At 42.1% G+C, this 17,857-nt stretch overlaps 1 non-coding gene across 1 annotated transcript; it reads right to left on the minus strand.

Annotated features, from left to right (window-relative positions):
- Positions 1-12,088: 12,088 nt before the first annotated feature.
- TRNAA-AGC (transfer RNA alanine (anticodon AGC)) lies at positions 12,089-12,161 on the minus strand. Its single transcript has one exon. It is a non-coding gene; the product is annotated as a tRNA-Ala (tRNA).
- Between the last annotated feature and the right edge of the window lie 5,696 nt (positions 12,162-17,857).

A 17,857-nucleotide genomic window follows, 5' to 3' on the forward strand; every position in this document is an offset into this window, starting at 1 on the left:
GAAAATACTGCATCAAATTATTCAAGAGGATTTTCGAAAATTCCTCTGTCCCTTTTGAGAAAATTCGGACTATGATTTTTGTGAAAATTTGCAATCCGAATTAACAGATCAAATCTGTTTATTCTCTACGTAAAACTTCTGATTGATTTCTAGTGCAGTCAATCAGAGGGTTTCTGTTTTTCGTACATGGACCTAATTCCGGTGATTGATCGTGACGCCATCGGTTCCCGAGATTTACAAGAAGAGCAGATTAAGTTCTGTTGGTGTCTATAATCTCGCTTCGAGATTTTAAGGTAAAATATTTAATTGTGATTATTTGTTTTACTTACACATATTTAATCATAAAAGTTTTGATACCCTTGATATGGAATCGTTCCATATAATAAAATAAAATTTTTAAACTTCCGCTGCACCGGGTATCAATTCTTGATTAATCTGAACACGTTTTCCAACACCAGTGTCAATAAGTACAAGAGCAGGTATACCATAAAGCAGAAATGTACCTGCGATGACTTTCTCATTCTCCTCCACCGCCTGATCATGTCTCAGGGCAAACACCTGGCCAGAAGCTCGTGGCCTCAAATGAGAACTACCAGCAGGCTGTCCCTGCGTCCTCTGCTGAACGGTAGCCTAAGAACAAGATCCTGAACCAGAACCAGAACCTCCTCCCCCAGATAGTGGACAATCCCTCTGGATATGATCAGTCTCTCCACAATGGAAACAAGCTCCAGAAGCTCTACGACACTTGTCGGATGGATGATTCTTCCCACAGTGATCACACTTGTACTTCTTTTCGAAACAGATAACACCAGCAGAGCCAGAGGAAGAAGAAGTAGATCCAAACTTCTTGAAAGATTGGGCACGGGGACCCAAAGAACTAGCAGGCCTCGATTGAGGGAAAGACCTGTTTCGCCGAATGCTGTCCTCCGCCTGGTGACAACGGCTCACCAAACCCTTGTAGGACATGTCGTCGCCAACCGCCACACGGTCATGGATCTCAGGGTTAAGGCCCTGAAGGAACAGATTATACTTCATCCCAGAGCCGTCAGCAATCTCGGGGCAATAGGATAGCAGATCAAAGAAATTCTGCTGATACTCATCAATAGACATGGCTCCCTGTCGCAGACTCAGTAGCTCACCTGCCTTCGACTGATGGAGTGCAGGAGGAAAATACAGCTTCTGAAAAGCTGTGCGGAACTCGGCCCAGGTGGCCACTCCTCTCGCCGCAACAAAAAGTGCAGAAGTAAACCTCCACCACCTGCGCGCACGTCCATCCAGAAGATAACCCAGGGTCTCCATCTTCTGCTCCTCGGTGCATTGGAAAGTCTGAAAAGTCGTCTCCATGCGGTCTATCCAGTTCTCCGCATCCTCCGGAGACTCACCTCCAACAAGGGGCTTAGGACCCATCTGCAGAAATCGTCGTACAGTGAAACGATCCTCATCACGACGACGATGATGACGGTCCCGACGACGCTCACGATCGTCATCTCCCCAGCGTCCACCTCCACTACCATGGCTACTCTGGTCATCGTAGTTCGCCATCTACAAAAGCACCTCACGTTTACCTTATGCAGAGTCTAAATCCCAAGAATACTATGCATGCTCTGATACCATAGGCATGCAATTAACTTAATTAAACGGATATCAGAATAAAAAATGCGGAAACCATAAACATTAAACAATCCCAAGTAAAGGAATCTGTAAATACCCAAATATTATACAACCAGATCGAACAACTGTATTAATCCAAATAACAACAGAATAAAACCTAGGCGAAGCTCCAGCTGGCCAACAACTATCTAGCCCCTCTTGGATCCACCCGCCTCATCCAATCGCAAACCTACCCCATGGAATAGGGTGTCCAGAAACACAGAGTACGAGACGTGAGCATAAAACGCTCAATACGAGAGTATGAGTATACATGCATGCAAAGTGAACTCCCTATAAACTCGAGGTTAAGGATCAGATAACAGAGACAGACCGGGCCCTGGTATGTAGCACGCTGTGCCGTCGCTTCAGGAGGTGGCTCCCATACCATAATACCAGTGGATATGCCGGACCCAAATCGATGGAAATCCAACCACTAACAGGATAGGGAAAAACCCTACTAACAGACATCTCGAAGGAGATAGCTCAGTATGCAAATGAATGCAGCATAAATCAATGACATATAAACCATGCAGTCACATAATACATGCATACTCAGTCAGGATATCTCGAACAGTACTTTCGTACCTCAAATCAGTGCAAGCTCTACCAACTCTAGGTCCACGTCTATAGTCTGCTCTACACTGCCAAATGATACTACTATCATTAACGTGCTCTAAAAGCCTTAACTAAGCTATTGCATACTCCTAAATATTTATAGGAATCAAAAGCTATACTTTCGTCCGTCGTTAGCCCTTTGCTGTCGAGTACCTCAAAACTAGGCCACAGCTCCGCTACGACGCCTGGACTGCTATGCCACTTCCGGATTCCCAACGAAACGCCTAGAATTTCCTAGATCTGAGTTAGAAGGCTAAGGAATCGAGAGAGAAGAGAGGGATCGGTGCACTCAAAAATGAGCTCGGCACCCCCTATTTATAGACGGAGTTCGGATTGTCCGAACTGGACTTCGGGTCGTCCGAACTGGGCTTCGGGTCGTCCAAACCCGATATTACGTCATTGCTTACGCCAGCATGATGACTTCATCATGACGACTGTCGGCAGCACATTTGGAGCATCCGAACCACTCTTCGGATCGTCCGAACCCTAACTTCGGACCGTCCGAACCTTGACTTCGGAGCCTCCGAACTCGATGACCCTCAAACCATTTCCAAGTGTTTTGAATCCAATTCCGGACTCCGTTAACCCATTAAGAGTTCCCTTAATCATGTTTACTCTTAACTAGTAGGATTAATAAATTGATTAACACTTAATCACTGATTTCGAGTATGGGCCACTACACTTCCTCTTCAACCCGAACTCCCTAAGAATTATAAACTGAAAGAACCCTATCTCCGATCTCAAGAACTAGTGGAAAACCAGAAGTTTCCTTCAGCCCCTCTCCTGGAGGAGAAAAGTTTGAATGATTACGGGTTGGGTCCCCGGGTAGGTGATCCGGTAGACCGGATTATTGATGAGTATGATGACTCGGCCCGGTCTCTGGTATGCTTTACCGTTATCATGTACTTGCTTCTCTAGTTCTCTTACATGTTGTTTCTAATATTCCAACTTTGTCCCTTAATGTTTTGTACAGCCGAACCAGCCCCGAAGAATAAAAAATCCCGACTAATGAATCAGGCTTTCGCAAAAAAATGGGCAGCCGAGAAGGCAGCTGCCCAAGAGAAAGAAGGGGCCCGGGCTGCGGATGCGGCTAGGAAAGCCAGAGTCCTTCAATTGGCAGAGGAATGCAGGGCCCAGCAAGCTCAGGGTCAGGAGATTGCTACTACTGCTACCATCCCCGTAGCCTCCGCTCCTTCACCCTCTGTTGATCCCTTTCTGGTCCCACCTGTGGAGACCAGGGTGGCGAATGATCAGGCCCTTTTTACTGCGGGTCCTTCCTCTCCGTTGACGCGGAAGAGGAAGGCTATAGAGGAGCCAGAAATGGTCATTCTCAGTGATCCGAAAGAGGTGGCTCCCCTTTCCCCCTCCTTCCAGCCCTTGGCCCCATTTTACCAGACCGCGCCGGGCTCAAGCCCTCCAGGTGCCAAGGAAAGTATATTCCAGGCCGGCGCCTCTGGTCGAGGAGTGAGGTTACTAAAAGACCTCCTGACTCCTGCGGAGCAAAACCATCTCTACCACCGGGGCCCCAATGCTAAATATTTTGAAGGCACCAACCGTATTCTATCCGTAAGTTTTCTATTTCTAAGTTTAATGGTATTCCGATTTTCCTTTCTGACACCTATGCTTTCAGGGACTGCATATGCTGGTGGACAGCTATGAAGATGCAACCCGATTTGGTCGGATCAAAACAGATCGGGCACATGTGGAGGCTGAGAGGTCCCGTGCTGCTGCGGAGGAAAATAAAAGACTGGAGCAAGAGCTGTTGATGATGAGGCAGACTCATGATCAAGTGGTGTCCAGCCTCCAGTCTACTCTAGGGACGGCTGAACAAGCTCTTCACTCTGCTCAAGTGAATCTTGAACGTGCTGAGACCGATCTGGGGCAAACCCGAGATGCTCTGATCGTGGCGGAGAGCCAAGCTACAGAAGCTCAAACTGAGGCGGCTCTTGCAAAGGACAAGGCTAAGAAGGCTGTGTCCGCGCTGGAAAGCCGCCTGAAATCAGAAGAAGAGCTGAAGGCCTCTTTCCTTTCATCTGCCGAATTCCAAGAAGCGGTAGTGGACAAGTCATACTCCTTTTTCCAGACAGACTTTTACAAGTGCCGAGATCAATTTGAAGAGTTCGGCCTGTGGCCTTCTGATAAAAGGGATTTCCCGGATTTGGACAAGGCCATTGACTCTCTTCCTAGTGCCAAAGGAGCTGAAGATGCAGAGAAGGCCCCGGCTAAAGGATCTCTGACAACGGAAGACGGGAGCCCTTCTGATAACCCCACAGTTTGAAATATTTTTTGTAATTGGGCCGTAAGAGCCCTACCTCTTGTAATCCTTTATTATTAATGCTATTCACAACTTCTTCATTGTGTGATGTATTGAATATTTGAATCCTTCCCCACCATAACAGAACAAATCTTGTCTGTCTTTAGGTTCCACTGGGTGCCAGGACCTGGAACCTCCCAGGCTTATATATGCCTTGGGCTGAAAATGGGTGCCGGGGCCTGGAACCTCCCGGGCTTATATAATGCCAAGGGCTTATATATGCCTTGGGCTTAAGATGGGTGCCGGGGCCTGGAACCTCCCGGGCTTATATAATGCCAAGGGCTTATATATGCCTTGGGCTTAAGATGGGTGCCGGGGTCTGGAATCTCCCGAGCTTATATAATGCCAAGGGCTTATATATGCCTTGGGCTTAAGATGGGTGTCGGGGCCTGGAACCTCCCGGGATTATATAATGCCAAGGACTTATATATGCCTTGGGCTTAAGATGGGTGCCGGGGCCTGGAACCTCCCGGGCTTATATATGCCTTGGGCTTAAGTTGGTGCCGGGGCCTGGAACCTCCCGGGCTTATATAATGCCAAGGGCTTATATATGTCTTGGGCTTAAGATGAGTGCCGGGGCCTGGAACCTCCCGGGCTTATATAATGCCAAGGGCTTATATATGCCTTGGGCTTAAGATGGGTGCCGGGGACTGGAACCTCCATGACTTATATAATGTCAAGGGCTTATATATGCCTTGGGTTTAAGATGGGTGCCGGGGCCTGGAACCTCCCGGGCTTATATAATGCCAATGACTTATATATTCCTTGGGCTTAAGATGGGTGTCGGGGCCTGGAACCTCCCGGGCTTATATAATAGAAAACCTTCTTTAATGAATAAACTCCTTCATTAATAAACATCAAATACAAAACACTACATAAAATATTTTTTCAAATGTAAAGCATTCCATGATCGTTTGAGAGGGCGTCCCTGACTATCCTATAGGTACCAAGTATTAGCACCGACCCTTCTGATAAGCTTGTATGGCCCCTCCCATCGGGCATCTAGCTTCCCCACTTCCCCTGGTGGATTAACTCTCTTCAATACCAACTCTCCTTCTTGTAATTCCCGAGGTTTAACTTTTCGATTATAAGCTCTCATCACCCGAGCTCTATAGGCCTCCATTCTGCGAGCTGCTTTCTCCCTTCGCTCTTCAATGAGATCCAATTCTTGTGCCCGGGCTCCTTCTTCCGTATCCTCATATGCCCTAATCCGAGCTGAAGGTTGTCCAATCTCTACTCCGAACCATATACCAGGCTAAAAGGTGATTCCTGTGTATCCGTATGAGGAGTGGTTCGATAGGCCCAAAACACACTTGGGATCTCCTCAACCCAGTCTTTCCCCATTCCATGCAACCGAGCCTGTAAAGATCGAACAATAGTACGGTTGGTCACTTCTGTTTGACCATTACTTTGAGGATAGGCGACCGAGGTGAAGGTCTGCTTAATGTTCATCTCGGCACACCAATCTGCCAATTTCTGCCCCTGAAACTGCCTACCATTATCTGAAACCAACTTCCTTGGGAGCCCAAATCGGCACACTATGTTCTTCCACAAAAACTTCATCACTTCGGCTTCTGTTATTTTTGTCAAAGGCTCTGCCTCCACCCACTTGGAAAAATAATCAACGGCTACCAGCAAGAACTTCTTCTGTGCCCGGGCTTGTGGAAAAGGTCCTACTATGTCCAGACCCCATTGGTCAAAGGGGCACGATGCCCATACGGGATTCAAGCTACTTGCCGGGCTATGTTGTATATTGCCGAACCTCTGACATCCTTCACAAGACCGGGAAATTTTAGATGCATCAGCCTGCAAAGTGGGCCACCAGTATCCGGACAACAATACCCTTCGGACCAGACTCATAGACCCTCCATGGTTTCCACAACATCCCTCGTGCACTTCCCGCAAGACATATTCTGTTTCCCCTTCCCCCAAGCATTTGAGCAAAGGGCCCTGATATGAACGCCTATAAAGCCTTCCTCCTAAAATAGCAAATCTGGCTACCTGTCTTCGTATGACCCGGGCTTGTCCTCTGTCTTCCGGGAGATCCCCATGGGTAAGGTACTTGACCATCGGGGCCATCCATGTATCTTCTCGGAGGACCGGCTCCCGGGCGTCTATGGCAGCCACCATTTCCCTCTGTACCAGGGATTCTTTACCACCATTTTCCCCAGTGACCGCTCTTTTAGCCAAGGCATCTGCTTCCCTATTTTCTTCCCGGGATATCTGCTCTATACTCCAAGTAGTGAAACTGGCCCCGAGTTCTTCAATTATCTTACAATATTTTATCAATTTCTCCTCTCGGGTATAGAAGGTCTTCTTTACTTGCTGAACAACCAACTGTGAGTCAGAATATATTATAATATGACTTACCCCGACTTCCCGAGCCCGTTGCATCCCAGCTATCACAGCCTCATATTCAGCTTCGTTGTTGGAGGCCTGGAAATCCATCTTTACGGCTATCTCGATTTTCTCCTGGGTAGGTGAGATCAGGATGACCCCTACACCACTGCCTCCAACACCACTGGCTCCATCTACAAAAACCCTCCATACTTCCTCTTGGCCAAAAGTGGCCACCTCTGTCAAAAAATCGGATAAAGCCTGGGCTTTGATGGCTTTACGCGACTGGTATTCAATTTCATATTCTCCCAACTCCACCGACCATTTTACGAGCCTCCCCGAGGCATCCGGATGAGTCATGATTCGCCCTAGGAGGCTATTAGTAAGAACAGTTACCGGGTGAGACAAGAAATAAGGTCTCAATTTCCGGGCTGTTATTACCAGAGCCAGGGCCATCCTCTCAATCTCTGTATATCTAACTTCTGCCTCCTTCAAATCATGACTGACGTAGTACACAGGCCTCTGATCTCCCTTTTTCTCTTTTACTAAAACAGTGCTGACTGCCTTCTCAGTAGTAGACAGATATATCCACAATCTTTCCCCTGGCTCTGGCTTAACCAAGATAGGCAAGCTAGCCAGATGCTCCTTCAACTCCTGAAAGGCCTGCTCGCACTGCTCAGTCCAGCCAAACCTCTGGGCTTTCCGCAATACTTGGAAAAAATGATAGTTGCGGTGAGCCGACCGAGCTATAAACCGAGCCAGGGCTGTAATCCGGCCGGTCAATCGCTGCACCTCCTTGATAGATGTTGGCGAAGGCATTTCCCACAACAGCTTCACTTTTTCTGGGTTGACTTCTATCTCATGTTCAGTTACCATAAACCCCAGAAACTTGCCACTTTTCACCCCAAACATACACTTGGCCGGATTCAAATTGATCCCATACCGCCGAACTGTGGCAAAAGTTTCCTCCAGGTCGGGTATAAAACAATCCCGGGTCCTGGACTTCACCAATATATCATCCACATATACCTCCACATTTCGACCCACCTGTTCCCGGAACACTCTGTCCATCATCCGCTGATACGTAACCCCTGTATTTTTTAGACCAAATGGCATAACCACGTAACAGAAAGTACCTCCCGAGGTGATAAAGCTGACTTTGTCTTGATCTTCCAGGGCTAAAGGAATTTGATTGTAGCCCTGGTATGCATCCATGAAGCTCAGCAATTCACACCCGGATGTGGAATCCACCAATTGATCAATCCGGGGTAAAGGATAACAATCCTTGGGACAGGCTTTATTTAAATCCCAGAAATCCACACACATCCGCCACTTCCCAGTAGCTTTTGGTACCAGCACTACGTTGGACAACCAAGTAGGAAATTGTACTTCTTTGATGTGTCCGTCCCGCAGTAGCTCTTGAACCTGCTCCGCTATCACTTTATCCTTCTCAGCCCCGAAATGCCTCTTCTTTTGCAATACAGGCCGGGCTCCAGAGATGATGTTGAGTTTGTGCTCTGCAACATGAGATGAAACTCCCATCAAATCACCCTGAGCCCAGGCGAACACATCCTTATTCTGAATGAGGCAACCTTTCAATGTTTCAGCCAACCTTGCTTCTAAGTCCCGGGCTATTTTAACAGACTTCCCTGTTTGCCCGAGCTCCAGCTCCACCTCTTCATACTCACCTTTAGACTCCTCCACGGAACAGACTTCTCTTCCCCCCTGGGCTCCTTCCTTCCCACTCTGTCTTGCCCTCTTGTAATCTACCTTCACTGTCTCGGCATAGCATTTTCGGGAAGAAGGTTGATCTCCTCGGACTTCTCCGACCTTATCTCCCACTGGGAATTTGATCTTTTGATGGTAAGTTGAGGCCACGACTTTGAAAGAATTCATAGCCGGCCTCCCCAAGATGACATTATAAGAAGAGGGTGCTTCTACTAATGTGAATCTTGTCATGACCGTCCTCTTCTCATCTCCTGACCCTAAGGTTATGGGCAGCAACATTTCCCCTTGGGGTTGAACGGTGTGCCCTGCAAAACCATATAAGGCAATTTTTACCGGGCTCAACTCATACCCATGCAGATCCATCTGCTCGAATGCTTCTTGAAAAAGGACGTTCACTGAGCTTCCCGAGTCGACAAACATCCTTCGAACATCATAATTGGCGATCCGAGCTTGTATAAGCAAGGCGTCATTATGTGGTAAGTTTACTCCTTCCAGGTCTTGGGATCCGAATGTGATGATTGGCCCTGAACCCTGTCGCCCTTCCTCCACCCCTAAACTCTCCCTCCGACTCCAGGCCTTCCTAGCCCGGTTCAAATCTCCGTCAGTAGATCCTCCTGATATCATGTTAATGATACCTTTGGCTGGCCCATCTCCTGATGTCTTGTCCTTTTTTGCGTGATCCATTTCTTGTTTCCCTTTTTCCCGAGAGATGATGAAATCCCGGGGAGAAACCAGTGTCTGTGACCCCCGAAGCCAAGGCACACTTCGGGGCTTTTTCGGAACCGGCTTACCATCTCTAACATAAGGTAGCTGATGTCTCTGCTGCAAAGTTTGGCATTCACTGGTGTCATGAGTGCACTCCTGATGAAGCGCACAGTACTTCCAGAACTTCTCCCTAGAAACAGGGGTCTGGGTCGCAACTCCCTCTTCGCACACGTGAACAACCCTATCTTGGGTCCCTCGGTGCGGAGCATATCGGGATAACCGCCCCATGGGATCATGGCTTTCTCTACTTCTTCCTTGTTCCCGGCCTCCCTCCCGCCGGGTTACCTCCTTCTTCTGCCTCTGAGCTTCCTCCATGTTAATGTATTTTTCAGCCCAAGCCAGCAAATCTTCGAAAGTCCGGGGTGCTTTCTTCACTAGTGATTTGAAAAATTCCCCTTCCCGAAGACCTTGAGTGAAGGCCGTGATCTTGGTCTCCTGGACACAGGTCGGGACCTCCAAAGCGATCTTGTTGAACCTTTTGATATAGGTTCGTAGAGACTCCTCTCCTGACTGTTTTGCTTCAAATAGGCTATAGGCAGTTTTCCTATACCTCTTGCTACTGCCGAAGTGCTGCAAAAACACTTGCTTGAATTCTGCAAAGGATCGAACACTTTGGGGCTCCAACTTCTCAAACCATCTTTGGGCAGAATCCACCAAAGTGGTTAAGAAGACTTTGCACTTGATCTTATCCCCATAGCAATGTAACATAGCTACATTCTCAAACCGAGCCAGGTGCTCCTCTGGGTCCGTGCTCCCATCATACTCCCGGATTTTTGCCGACTTGTAATTTAATGGCAAGGGTTCCTCTATCACCTCCTGCGAAAAAGGGCAACCCGGAATCTTGATAGGCCAAGCCATTTTGGAACCCCCTTCTTTCAACTTCTGTACTTTTCTCCTAAGTTCATGCAACTCATCCGCCATGGAAGGCTGTATTGAGTGCATCCAAGAGCTTTCTTCTTCTTCTCCTTCTCTAACTTGGGCATTAGGGTTTGGATTACCCCGGTTCCTTTCTTCCTCCACTGTTATGTCCTTTGATTGTGGTTGCTTTGCAGCTATCAACGACTTCCGTATCATATCCTGAACATATGATTCGAACTGCTCCATAGGAATGGTAATGTTCCGGCCTTGCTGGTGGTCTCCAGGTGATGTTTGCTCATGAGAAGCCATATCTACGTCTATAGAACAAGCTTCCCACAGACGGCACCAATGATGATGGTTTATCAAACCGGGGCCCGGGTTGTCAGGGTAGTAAAGTGGGCCTGACGTGATGACCGGGCTAGTAGGTGTAAAATGTGGTTTGTCCCTCCTGGATCGGGATGATCTGCACACAAGGAAAAAGAATGAAAGCACGTTAATGGGGCGCCAGAAGGTTTTCTGGCGGGGCCACTCCGATGCTTAAGTCAGACTTAGAAATAGAGTGGGCTTTTAGGAAAAATGAGTATAGTGCTTTGGGATTTTAGATGAACATACCTCTACAAATGCCTGTGGCCAGGTATTTATAGGCCTTGGAGTGAGAGAGTCACTCCGCATTTCCAGGATAGTGGCCACGATCTGGATCGTGGGTGCAGGAGTTACCCACGTTTATCTGTGACGCACGATGGAGCCAGAAGGCTCGGGATTATGGTAGTCGTAGGGATCATGCCCTTGAGACATGGGCTTTGTCTAAGTCATGAAGATCTGGTCTCCCGGGATCCTGAAGCTCCTAGCCTGCTTTAATACAGCTCTGACACCCCTGGCCTTTTCTGGCCCTGCCACCCTTGGCTTACCAGGGTATCAGGGGAATATCATTCTTTTGTATTTTTTAATCAAGCAGAAAACTGATAAATCAATGGATGCATGCACATGATTGCGTATTTTCTACTAATATTAATTTCATATAAAAAATAATAATATGTCATCATTTTATTGGAATTGAAAATATAATTTTGTGATTTTATAATTGAATATGGTTGGGTCGGAGTCGGTAGACAAAGAAGAAAGCGTTATTCATTTATTCGTGACGTATCTTGCGAATAGGGATGAATTAATCACATCAGTCGATCTAAAATATTTTTTCAAACTTTATTTTTTCTTTAAAAAAAATCCTCATATTTTGATCTAAGAATGCAATGGTTCTTAACTACTTCTTCTTCTTCACCAAACCCACGCACTTCAGGAGGGAACAGTACAAAAAACTATGTGCAATAATACATTTCAGATATGAATATATTTAAAAAAAAACCAAAAACATTTTTTGTGAGTAGATTTTTTATTCTATCACATTTTTTATTAAAAAAATATGAACTGGATTAAAAATTAGATTCGATAAAGAGATATGGTAATAAAAAAAAGGCATCACTTATTGTTAACGATTATTTGGATTACGAGCGATTTGTAGTACAATCGTGGCGCGACCATTGCGTATATATTACATGTGCCGATGACTGGAAATTATGATCTCTATTCATAAAATTTATTCATACAATTAATTCTTTGACCATTACAACTGGTAGGGATATCCTGTTTGTGTGGAATTTATTTGTAGATTTATAGAAATTGGAACTTTTCTTTCAAAAAAAAAAAGGAAATTGGAATGTTTGGCGAATACCCTTTGAGATATAACATGCAAAATGCCTATTAAAAGTTTAAAACCAAATAACAAAATGGGTCAGATTTTGTCGATGGCAAAAACAAATTAAATGGAGATGCGGGGTATCGATCCCCGTACCTCTCGCATGCTAAGCGAGCGCTCTACCATCTGAGCTACATCCCCTTTGATGTTTGATGTGGTAACTTATGAATATTTTTTGTAGTTTTATATATATATGTTGCAAGTTATTTTATAAGAACTCAACCACCCGTGGAAGTTAACCTCCCCCAGGTGATTTGCATTATACTACAGAAGGTCATTTTTTAAAAAAAATGTTTGACCGAGGTTAGAAAACAAAATACGTACCCCGGCTGGGGTACTATCTGATGGATGAAAAAAAAAATCATTATATAAATAATAAGTGCAGCTAAATTAACCAACATTTTTAACAGAGTTGCATTTTTCATGCTTCAATTATATAATATGATTTTTTTTCCTTCCAAAAGAATTTTAAGATTTGAAATTTATATGTTTAGAATAATTAAACTTTCCACGGATTCTATTCTTCTATCGATTATTTAATTCAAATGCCTGGAATCCTCTGGCATCAATTGGGCTTTCAATAAAGACGCATTAATTTGGCCCAAATATTGATGAAGGTCCATGTAAACCTTGTGCGGTTGTGCCGTAATAACAACACCACACACATACAACTTTATGGATCAAGTCATCAAACTTAACTCATAAAAAAATTATTTATTGTTGAAAATATATTATATTATATTAAAATTGTTGAAAATTGAGTTGTATTATTTTGAAAATTAGTGTGTGATGATGTAGATGATGATGATTTAATTTTTGGACTAATCTCTCATTGAGATCTATAAATAGGTCTCTCCATTTGTGTAGAAAAACACAATTTGAGAGAATAAATTTAAAGTGTGGAGTTTGAGAATATTTTGAGTTTTTGAGTTTTATAAATTTTACTTTTCACAACACGTTATCAGCACGATCGCTCGAAGGTTCTCTATAATTTCCGACGTTCCAAAATACAAGAAGAAGTCAAAAATATTCAACAAGTAAGAATTTTTATTTTACTGTTTATATATTTTTATTGTGTATATATTAATATATAATATCATGTTATGAATTTTTTTAAAAAACTTGTTATAAATCCTGGGAGGATGTTAATACGACATCCCACACTCCCGGTAAGGGATACGACAAGTATAAAAGCCTATAAGGTTTTTAAACATTATAATCATATTTGTATAATGTCATGTTATTATATAAAAGGTTGTCTATGACACCGATCTTATAATAATATGATATGATATACTATACCTGACTTTATACTAACTATATTGGTATAATTTCACAATATTATATAAAAGGCTGTCTACGACACCGATCTTATAATAATGTGATATGATATACATAATTATTTAATTATGATTATCATTATATGCATTGTATCATTATCACAAATTTTTATTCAACACATACTCGATTTTTCTTTACCCCAACGGTCACAAACGGCTAGTTTTTGGCCTATAAATATTTTCACTCAAACTTATTTTCAATCACACCAAAATTCATTCTTCATCTCAAAACATTTTCTCCTCGGTTTTTTTCGAAAAAGAAGAAGATGGAGTTTTTGGCTTTTCTAAGGATATTTTTCATAACGATTATGATCATCATGCTCACAATTTTTGTACTCATCAGCGATTTTTCACCACATGCTTTTTCTCTATTTGTACACTTACTTGTACTCATCGTTTATCCATTATTTTGTATTGTCATATTAATGGAAATTAACTAATAAAATGCATTGTTATTTTTCTAGTACCACCATGTCAAACTTGGCAAAGCTTGAATTCGTTGCACTCGATATCACTGAAAAAAATTATATGCCATGGACTCTTGATGTTGAGATGCATCTTGAGTTATTGGGTCTAAGTGAAAGCATTAAAGAAAATAATATATCAACCTCACAAGATAAAGCAAAAACTATGATTTTCTTGCGCCGACATCTTGATGAAGGGTTGAAATGTGAGCATCTCACCGAAAAAGACCCAATGACTTTATGGAAAGGGCTGAAAGAAAGATTTGAGCATATAAGAGAAGTGATACTCCCGACTGCCAGTGATGAATGGAATACGTTGAGATTCCAAGATTTTAAAAAAGTCAGTGATTATAATTCTGCAATGTATCGAATAGTCTCGCAATTAAAATTCTGTGGACTTGAAGTCACAGAGATGGAAATGCTTGAGAAAACATTTTCCACTTTTCACGCATCAAATATAACTCTACAACAACAATATAGAGTGCGTGGATTTTCGAGATATTTCGAACTAATCGCATGTCTTCTTGTGGCGGAAAAGAACAACGAATTGTTAGTAAGAAATCATCAATCCCGACCCATTGGATCAACGGCATTTCTTGAAGCAAATATCGTAATGAAAAATGAAAACCAAAATCAAAGGAATAGACCAGATTTTGGTCGTGGACGAGGTCGAGGACGTGGGCGTGGACGTGGACGTAGAAATGACCGTGGTCGTGGACGCGGTCGTGGATATGAAAATAATCGAGATAGTTATTTCAGTACTCAAAAAGAACCGAGACTGTGGCACTCCGGGACATTGGTCACGAACTTGTCGAGCCCCCGAGCACCTTTGTAAGCTCTATAAAGAATCAATAAAGGGGAAAGGAAAAGAGACCAATTTTTTTGAAAATAGTGACCATTTAATTGGTTCAACTAGTTTCAGTGCTGCAGATTTTTTGAATGATTTCGAAGACATTGATTAAAAGATTGGTGGGACTAGATTGTAACAAATTTGTATTTTTCATGCATTTTTGTATTATAAAGCATGTTATATTTTACATTTGTATTGTACTTAATTTTTTTTACATTTTTGTGAAGTTTGATATGGAAAATTCTATGAGCAAACATGGAAATAATATCATGAAAATTTGCATACCGGATAGTGGTACAACGCACACTATTCTGCGAGATGAAAGATATTTCTTGGAAATAAAACCAACAAAAACAATGGTGAATACAATATCAGGTCCTGTAGACTTGATTGAAGGTTTTGGTAAAGCGAAATTTTTGTTACCTAATGGTACAAAATTTTTGATAAATAATGCTTTATATTCACCACGATCGAAAAGAAATTTGTTGAGTTTTAATGACATATATTCTCATGGGTATGATACTGAGACAATGACTGATGAAAATCAGAAATATATGTGTCTTACCACATATAAGTCAGGAAAGAAATTTGTAGTTGAGAAACTACCAATGCTCCCTACTGGATTGCATTATACACATATAAGTCCAATTGAATCAAATATGGTGATGGATAATTCATCAATATTAACAAATTGGCATGATCGATTGGGACATCCTGGTTCAACAATGATGCGAAGAATTATTGAAAATACACATGGTCATCCACTGAAAGACCAGAAGATCTTTCAGAATAATAAGTTTCAATGTAAAGCATGTTCACTTGGAAAACTTATTATAAGACCATCACCAGCTAAAATCCAAACTGAATCACCCATATTTCTTGAACGTATTCAGGGTGATATTTGTGGGCCAATTCATCCACCATGTGGACCATTTCGATACTTTATGGTATTGATAGATGCCTCTAGCAGATGGTCACATGTATGCTTATTGTCAACTCGGAATGTGGCATTTGCAAGATTGATGGCTCAAATAATAAAATTGTGAAATCAATTTCCCGATTATACAATCAAAAAAATAAGACTTGATAATGCTGGAGAATTTACATCCCAGACTTTCAATGATTATTGTATGTCAATGGGAATCACTGTTGAACATCCTGTAGCTCATGTTCATACGCAAAATGGATTAGCTGAATCATTGATTAAACGTCTACAACTGATTGCTAGACCAATGATTATGAAAACAAAACTCTCTATTTCTATATGGGGACATGCAATTTTACATGTTGCGACATTAATTCTCATCAGAACAAGTGCATATCATAAATTCTCCCCATTGCAACTTGCATTTGGTAAAGAACCAAATATCTCTCATCTAAGAATTTTTGGATATATGGTGTATGTGCCTATTGCACCACCTCAACGATAAAAAATGGGTCCTCAAAGAAAAATCGGTATTTATATCAGTTATGATAGTCCATCAATCATTCGATATCTTGAGCCTCAGACAGGCGATGTGTTTACAGCACGTTTTGCTGATTGTCATTTTAATGAAGAAATCTTTCCAATGTTAGGGGAAGAAAAGAAACACATCGAAAAAGAAATCACATGGTATGTACCATCATTGTTACATTTGGATCCAAGGACCAAACAATGTGAGAAAGATGTACAGCAAATTGTGCACTTGCAAAGAATTTCAAATCAAATGCCAGATGCATTTGCAGATACAAAAGGGGTAACAAAATCATATATACATCATACATGCTGTAAATGCCCCTGCTCGAATTGAAATTTCAAAGAAACAAATTGAAGACACTTATGATGTCATAAAACGCTTGAAGCGTGAAAGGCCAGTCGGTTCCAAGGATAAAAATCCTCGGAAAAGAAAAGGCATAGAGAAACACGATGATCATAAAATAGAAAATGGTGTTCCAGAAGAAATACCTGATGATGAAAATGTTCTGTCAGAACCACAAACTGACGAGAATCGTGAAATCTCTATCAATTATATTAATACTGGAAAAATATGGAACCGAAAAGATATAGAAGATATTGATGAGATATTTTCTTATAATGTGGCATGTGACATCATAAATGAAAACGAGGATCATGAACCAAAAACCTTTGGTGAATGTAAAACTCGTCATGATTGGGCAAAATGAAAAGATGCCATCCAGGTTGAATTGGATTCGCTAAATAAACGTAATGTTTTTGGACCTATATTCCCCACACCTAAAGGTGTAAAACCTGTTGGATACAAATGGGTTTTTATTCGAAAGCGAAATGAGAAAAATGAAATAGTAAGATATAAAGCTAGACTTGTTGCACAAGGTTTTTCTCAAAGGTCTGGAATTGATTATGAAGAAACGTATTCTCCTGTTATGGATTCAATTACGTTTCGATATTTGATTAGTTTGGCAGTGTCTGAAAATTTGGAAATGTGTCTGATGGATGTTGTTACGGCTTACTTATATGGATCACTTGATAGTGATATATACATGAAGATCCCTGAAGGATTTAAGATGCCTGAGGCACAAAGTTCAAAACCCAGAGAATTTTATTCTGTAAAATTGCAAAGATCATTATATGGGTTGAAGCAATTCGGCCGAATGTGGTATAATCGACTAAGTGAGCACTTGATGAAAAAGGGATATGTAAATGATCCAATATGCCCTTGTGTTTTCATCAAGAAAACAACATCCGGATGTGTAATTATTGCTGTATATGTTGATGATTTAAACATCATTGGAACGAATAAAGAAATTCAAGAGGTTATGATGTACTTAAAGGAAGAATTCGAAATAAAGGATCTTGGAAAAACCAAGTACTGTCTGGGTTTGCAAATAGAACAAAAAGAATGTGGAATTTTTGTTCACCAGGCAAATTATACAGAAAAGATCCTTAAACGTTTTAATATGGATAAATCAAATTCATTAAGTACTCCAATGGTTGTAAGATCATTAAACATAGAAAATGATCCATTCCGTCCATGTGAAGATGATGAAGTTATTCTTGGTCCATAAGTACCATATCTAAGTGTCATTGGTGCCCTTATGTATCTTGCAAATTGCACTAGACCAGATATATCTTTTGTTGTAAATTTATTGACAAGATTCAGTTCATATCCAACAAAGAGACACTGGAACAGAATTAAACATATATTTCATTATCTACAAGGAACG

This window comes from Henckelia pumila, chromosome 2, assembly GCF_033568475.1.
Source record: "Henckelia pumila isolate YLH828 chromosome 2, ASM3356847v2, whole genome shotgun sequence".
NCBI classification, from domain to species: Eukaryota; Viridiplantae; Streptophyta; class Magnoliopsida; order Lamiales; family Gesneriaceae; genus Henckelia; species Henckelia pumila.